General features: G+C 38.8%; 1 pseudogene; it reads left to right on the top strand.

Moving 5' to 3' along the window:
- The first annotated feature begins 4233 nt into the window (after positions 1 to 4233).
- Positions 4234 to 4841, top strand: LOC143404396 (COMM domain-containing protein 2 pseudogene; annotated as a pseudogene).
- Positions 4842 to 7829: the final 2988 nt, after the last annotated feature.

Here is a 7829-nt window from a genome sequence, read left to right as displayed (position 1 = left end):
ACAGGGGCTGAGCTCAGGAGTGGCAGGCCACCAAGTGTGGGTGGTTTAGCAGTGCTAAGTCTCAGGGAAGGTGGGGTGCCATGGCTGTTTGTCACTTGAGCAAGACACAATCCAGCAGTATTTCCAGTCCCCAGGTGTCATGGTCTAATAGCTGTGCTGGCCACAGGAGTGGGGTACACCGTCACCTCCTTCTCTTCTGGGAGCTCAGATGTGTGGACTCCAGGCAGTCCCCTCAGGAGAGCTGAGTGGCATGAGAATACAAGAGTCCTAGTAGTGAGTATGGAAGGTGTCCAAGGTTTGGGTGGGAGCTGCTGGGGTCCTCTTGCTTGATTAGTCCACACAGGGAGGAAGCTCCCTTGTTCTGAGCTGCTCCTGGCTGTTGATGGTGTGTCAGAAACTAAGTGTGTCCTATACTCTGTGTGAACCTCCCAGGATCCCATGCTCTATCTGGCTTCTGGTGATCCTTAGATGTGCTCTGGGGCTCTCTTCACTTACCCTCACCAAAATGCATTGCTTATTTTGGGAGTTGTCTTTATGGGAGGAAGGATGGTAGGACTTCTAGTCAGACTTCTTGCTAGCATCTCTCCTCCCTAGAAATGTTTATTTAAAATCAGAATAATCATACCCAGTATCACCATGTTTAATCAAATTTGTATTGGAGATCCTCATGAGTAAAATATAATGAGAATAAAAGAAAGTAGAAGAATGGAATACTAAAATATAGAAAGCTTAAACTTGCATTATTTTCAAATGATGACGATTTTTTTAATATATTGTTTATTTTTTAAATAGAAATTGTCAAGGTTCCTGAATAAAAGCTTGAGATATAAAAGCAAAATTAAAGTTTTATATTCCAGTGGCAAATGATTAGAAATCGTGATTGAACAGGATATACTATTTACAATAGTATCAGAGACTGAAAATTCCTAAATAATCAAATAATAGACTTAAGACTTCTGTAGACAAATTATAAAATTTTATTAGGGGATATGCAAAAGAACATAAATACATAAAGGCATATACTACATTTGTCAACATAAGACTTTGTCTAGGTCATTTTTAAAAGTATTTTTAAGGTATCCAGGTGCAGTGGCACACACATGTAATGACAGCAGCTCAGGAGGCAGAGACAGGAGGATCATGAGTTCAAAGCTAGCCTCAGCAAAAACAGGCACTAAGCAATTCAGTGAGACCGTGTCTCTGAAATAAAATACAAAATAGGGCTGGGGATGTGTGGCTCCATGGTAGAGTGCCCCTAAATTCAATCCCCAGTACATCCTCCCTGCCAAAAAAAAAAAGTATTTTGAAGGCTAAAACACCATGAAATCTAAAGAGGAACCTGGAGTGGTTCTGGCCTATCAATTAACTATTAAGCTATTATTATTATAAATTAAGCTATTGTCATTATAAAGTTGTTCTGATTAAAATAGTAAAATGCTGGTGCAGATGTAGAAATTACATTAAGTGCAAAACTTTACTTTGATGTAACAGCAACCTCCTATCAATTAGACATTCCATTTTGCATGAAAACACAGAGGCTCACAAAACAACACAGCATTCTAGAATCACAGAGTCTTTGAAGAATTTAAAAATGTTCAGTAAAATGAAAGGAAATTCATTGCAAAATTACACACTAGGGTAGTGAGCAAGAAGAATGCAGAGTGGAAGCAATATACAATCTAAATGTTGGAATGTTCTATTCCTCATGACATACCCACTCCCATGCACACATTAGGCTTTCTTGGTAACAGTGTAAGAGGGTAGTTGTGAGGACCAGACTGAAGGGAAGCAAGGCTTCTCAGCAGAGGGAGTTTTCTGAGAGCCATGCACTCTTGCTCTTTTGGGAGATGCAGGGGCAACGCTATTGGTCAAAGCCACAATTCTCTCTTTTTTAATTTTTAATTTGTTTTAATTAGTTATACATGACAGTAGAATGCACTTTTATACTTTGATATATCATACGTAGATGGGATACAATTTCTCTTTTTCTGAGTGTACATATTGTAGATTCACATTGGTCAAACAGTCACATATATATAAAGTAATAATGTCTGTTTCATTCTACTATCTTTCTTATCCCCATATCCCCTGCCTTCCCCTCCTTTCACTTCCCTCTACCTAAGGTAATGCTATATTTTTTTTTTGTAGAATTACAATTCTTAATACACATATATACCACAATTTTTGTATTTCTTTTTGTATATAAAGTATGTTGACACCCAATTCAAGTCTTCATACATCACATTTCACCATCCTTGCTAATCCCCTGCCCCCTCCCTTTCTCTCCCACCCCTTTACCCTGTTTCCCCCATGCTCTCCCTCCCAACCCCACCATGAGTCAACCTTATTTTATCAGAGGAAACATTCAGTATTTGTTTCTGGGGGATTGACTAACTTCACTTAGTATTATCTTCTCCAGTGCCATCCATTTACATGCAAATGCCATGGTTTGTTCTTTTTTAATACTGAGTAAAATTCCATTGTGTATATATGCCACGTTTTTTTATCCATTCATCCACTGAAGGACATCTAGGTTGGCTCACATCTATTTCATTCTACTATATTTCTTAAACCCACTTCCCTGCATTTCCCTCCTTTAGCTATTGTGAATTGTGCTGCTATAAACATTGATGTAGTTGTGTCCCTGTAGTATGCTGTTTTTAAGTCCTTTGGATATAGTCTGAGGACAGGAATAGCTGGGTCAAATGGTGGTTCCATACCTCCATACTGTTTTCTATATTGGCTGCACCAATTTCCAGTCCCACCAGCAAGGTATGAGTGTACCTTTCCCCCCACATCCTCACAAACACTTATTGTTGTTTGTCTTCATAATAGCTGCCATTCTGACTGGAGTGAGATGATAACTTAGAGTGGTTTTGATTTGCATTTCTCTGATTGCTAGAGATGATGAGCATTTTTCTTATATTTATTGAATGATTGCAAATCCTCTTCTGAGAAGTGTCTGTTCAGGTCCTTAGCCCTTTTGTTGATTGGGTTATTTGTTTTTTTGGTGTTTAGCTTTTTGAGTTCTTTATGTACCCTAGAGATTTGTGCACTATCTGATATGTGAGGTGTAAAGATTTGCTCCCAGGATGTAGGCTCTCTGTTCACCTCACAGATTGTTTCTTTTACTGAAAAGAAACTTTTTAGTTTGATTCCATCCCTTTTACTGATTCTTGGTTTTAATTCCTGTACAGTAAGAGTCTTATTAAGGAAATTGGGGCCTAATCCCACATAATAAGATTAAGGCCTATTTTTTCTTCTATTAGACACAGAGTCTCTCACAACTCTCTCTACAATACTGAGTAAGTGGCAATTATTTTACATGGAAGACTTTTCATATGGTAAGAATAGATGTCATGAAAGAAAGAGAGCTGTCCATTGGTAGGGGACAGGTCTCTGCTTTGTGGCTACTTAGTGTTGAGTGGGTTCTATAAGCAGTGTTCTGATACTCCTACATTAAAAAAAATTATGTCCAAAATATATTCTTCCCAAGGAAAGCTATATCACACAGATTACTATTATTACCCTTCTATACAAGTGGATGTCTTATGATTATATTTTTTCTTTTTACTCTGTAGTGGAAGGAAACATTCTCAACCGATGTAGCAAGAATCATGTATCAATACAATAAAAACACAAGTTTATCAACACATTCTTAAGAATCCCAGAAACAGAACTGTCCACATGGACAACTTGGATTCATGATGGAGATGGCATCATAGAGAAGTAGGAAAAAAGAGAATTACTTAACAAAAGGGACTGGAGAACTGACATTCCACAAATAAAATACACACTTGCATTCCTACATCATTCCATATGTATTGTCAACTCTAGATATATTAACCATGTTAATATTTTAAAAGGAAATTTTAAAGTGATTAGTGGAAAATATTGTGGGTAGCTTTTAAAACTTGATCTTATAAAATATTTCCTAAGATTGCACACATAAAAACATATGATCACATGAGAAAAGATTAATAATTTGAGCACATAAAATTAAAAACATCTGGGACTGGGGCTGGAGCTCAGTGGTGGAGTGCTTGCCTACCATGTGCAAGGTGCTGGGTTTGATTCTCAGTACCATATAAAAATAAATAAATAAAATAAAAGTATCGTGTCCAACTATAACTAAAAATATTTTTTTAAAAAATTAAAGACATCTGTATGTCCAAAGATGTCTTAAACAGGAAGACCAGGGTGCTGCTGGGTGGAAAAGGGTGCCCAGCGAAGATGCTGCTGGACTTGTCAGAAGAGCATAAGGAGCACCTGGCCTTCCTGCCAAAGTGGTGGTGGAGTTTGGGTGGATCAGGGTGGAGTTCCTGAGGCAAGGGACCATCCCCAAGGTCTATGAGGGTGCCGCCAGGAAGCTCAACATGAGCAGTAACACTGTCCAGCATGGTGTGGAAGGGTTGACCTACCTGCTCACTGAGAGCTCCAAGCTCATGATTTCTGAAGTGGGTTTCCAAGACTCTGTTTTTGTTCTGGGATTCTCTGAAGAACTGAACAAATTATTGCTTCAGCTTTACCTGGACAACAGAAAAGAGATCAGGACTATTCTGGGTGAATTGGCACCCAGCCTTCCCAGTTATCACAGCCTTGAGTGGCGACTAGATGTACAGCCTGCAAGCAGAAGTCTCAGGCAACAGATAAAGCCAGCAGTGACTATAAAACTACACCTAAATCAGAATGGAGACCACAACAACAAAGTTCTGCAGACAGCCTCAGCCACCCTACTTCATCTAGTTCAGCAACTGTAACAATCCTTGGACGAGATGAAAACCAACCACTGTAGGAGAGTAGTTCACAACTTCAAGTGGTACCAAGTGTTAAGGTCCTAATGCCTTTGACTCATTTGTGAATGGATGACATTCAGGAATTACTTTTCAGAATTAACTTTTATTAATTGGTGTTGATAAATGCATCTAGATTCCATGAAATTCCTTTTCCTATTCCAGGATATTGAGGTCATGATCAGAAGCTAAAGTCAAGTTCCTTTTCTGATGCTAAATGTGGTCAGCTTCTTGACAGATTGAAATGTAATTTTGTATTTTAAATGTGTAAATAGGATTGAATCAACTAGAAATAAATCTATACTGTTCATATCTTCTGTATATATGAGCAATACCCTGTTTTTGGTACATTTTTGTCTGCTTAACTAGTATTTTCCTCTTTATTGATCAATTTTGAGAATAAAATTTACAGCTAATTTCTTTCCTATTCAGAGTATTTCTAAATAGTACACTATTTCTGACTTTTAAAAGCATCTCATGATGTTACTAGCTACAGAATAATGTAAAGTGAGTATGAGTTTTTTTTAAATTATATGCCCATATTGTTATAGGAAGTTCATGAATTTTTCTGTGAATGTAAAGGTCAGTAGTTTTTTACCATATTGCTGAAGTTTGACTTATGATTCATTGACTTAAGTAGTACTCAATTTTGTGTGATTGTTAATAATATTTTCACAAGGATTAATTTTTCCTATATACCAAAAGCAACTAAGAGACACACTGTCATTTACATTTATAAATAATGGATACAAGAATAATGTAATCAATGCTTGATTATCTGGGGTAGAAAGATGTCTTAAACTAAAAATGTTTTGAAATTTAAGAATATATTTTCAATATAACTGATAGAGGTTTCAATATAACTAACACACTTGAAAATTGAAAATATGTAAAGATAACCTACAAATTGGTAAGAAAAATATAATTAATCTAGTTAAAAATGACCAAAATATATGACCAGAAATTTTACAAAGGAAGACAAATGACTATCAAACACAGAAAAGGAATATAACATTATCAATGACAATAAATATAGACCTCATAATGAAATAGCTTCTGAAGGTTTTGTTGCCAACAGCTAAGAGACCATGAGAAAGTGCCTGGACACCTCCAAGGAGACTAGACCAAGGGCATCTCACATGTGACCGACACTTGTGGCAACTGATGCTGCTTCTAGGAAGAGAGCTGGGTGTGATCCCTGGGCTCACCTCTCATATGCCCTGTGACCAGCAGCCACATTCCCTGCACATATACCAGGTACAGTCCCACACAAGGGAGGCCTGTGCCTAAAGCTCGTAGCAATGAGGTTCAGAGCAGCAAAAACCTGGAGATCTCTCAAAAGTGCATAAGCAGGAGAGTGATCAATGCAACCAGGTACATCCACAGGCTGACTCCAGTCAAAACCAGTGAGCACAGTGGGTGAGTTTAAGGACCACCACTCTTTGATGCCTATTTTTATGTGTCCAGCTGGCAAGGTTATGGTCCCCAGTTGTTTGGTTAAGCATCAGTCTAGATGTGGAAAAATACTTCTTAGCTGTGATTGACATTGACTTTGAGTAACATAGGCCACCCTTTATAGTGTAGGTGGGCCTCATCTAATCAGTTGACGGCCTTAAGTGCAAGAACTGAGGTTCCTGAAGCAGAAAGGATTCTTCTCAAGGTAGCAAAATAGAAGACTCATCTGAGTTGTCAACCTGCTAACTTATGGAATTGACTCGAGATTGCAACATCTACTTTTTCCTAAATTTCCGGCCTGCTGACAAGTGCCATGGATTTCTGATTGTCTGTTCCCATAATATGAAACAACACATCAAAACTAATCTCTCTCCCATTCTCTCTCTCCTTATCTCTTCCCAGACTACACAGAATGTAGATACATTCAACAGAATATTTTTGTTAAATTAAAGGATCACTTATATGCTATACATTTATATGCATTTGTACACACAAACAAACACATACACATACACATATAATGTTAGGAATACTAGCAGCTTCCATAAAACTTCAAAGAATGTGAGAGAATAAGGACTCCTAAAGGTGGAAGGAGGCAGGGGAAAGTGTATACTTTCATGAAAGTTGTTACACTTGAATTTTCAAGGTAGGTTTATGGGAAATAACTAAAAACTTAATAAAAGCAGGCCAGTATGGACAATGTAAGTGTGTTATCAATGTGAGTTATGGGCAATTGAATCTTTGCCATCTGAGATCTTTTGAAACATGAGAAAATTAGTAATCAATGTTTCAATGATGTGCATGGATTTCTGGTGGCAGTGGATGGGGGTGGAAGAGGAAAACAAAGGCCACATGCTGAGGAGAGGCACATTCCCACACCTGTGCTCATTTTTCAGTCATCTGACCAGCAAACAGAACTGTGGAATCTTGGCTGTCCCTGGAGTCACCTGGGAAGTTCTTAGTGCCTGGATCTCACCCCCAGACATCCACATTTATTGGCCTTAGAATGAGTTTAGGAAAGGACATATCTGAAGGCTCACCAAGGGGTTCTCAGTGCAGGTCTGAGACTCCCTGCGGGACAGGATGCTCTCAGGCTGCAGGTGTCTGAGCTCTGATTTAAAGTTAGTTTCAAGCAGGTGAAGAGCACAACCAGATCTGCTTTGTACAAAGAGTACAGGGCAGAGGGTAGAGGACAGATGAGCAAGAGGACAGACTGGCAGTCGCAAGGCAGTTTGATGCCCTTCTTGGTGGCTTTGGAGAAAGGTGAGGCATTTGGAAGCAAATGTGCTGACTGTGATGTGTGGAGACCAAGAGGGGAAGCTGCTCAGTGGTGTCTGGTGGGACCCAGGATTTCAAGCTGGTGATTAGGTAGGTTGTGATAAGTAGTGATGGTGAGCAGACTGGAACCCCTGGTCCTTTGATGTGCCAGCTTTGCAGAGCCTGGGAACCCTTTGCTGCAGAAAAATCTTTGTTAATCATTGGATGGCTTGAGAGAAGGTTAAAATCAATGAGTGATTATGGGCATGGTGACATATTCCTGTAATCCCATCAGCTCAGGAGGTTGAGGCAGAAGGATCCTGA

Source organism: Callospermophilus lateralis, chromosome 7 (genome assembly GCF_048772815.1).
Source record: "Callospermophilus lateralis isolate mCalLat2 chromosome 7, mCalLat2.hap1, whole genome shotgun sequence".
Taxonomy (NCBI): Eukaryota; Metazoa; Chordata; class Mammalia; order Rodentia; family Sciuridae; genus Callospermophilus; species Callospermophilus lateralis.
The sequence above is the reverse complement of the archived record's forward strand: the minus strand, read 5'-3'. Positions and strand labels throughout refer to the sequence as shown.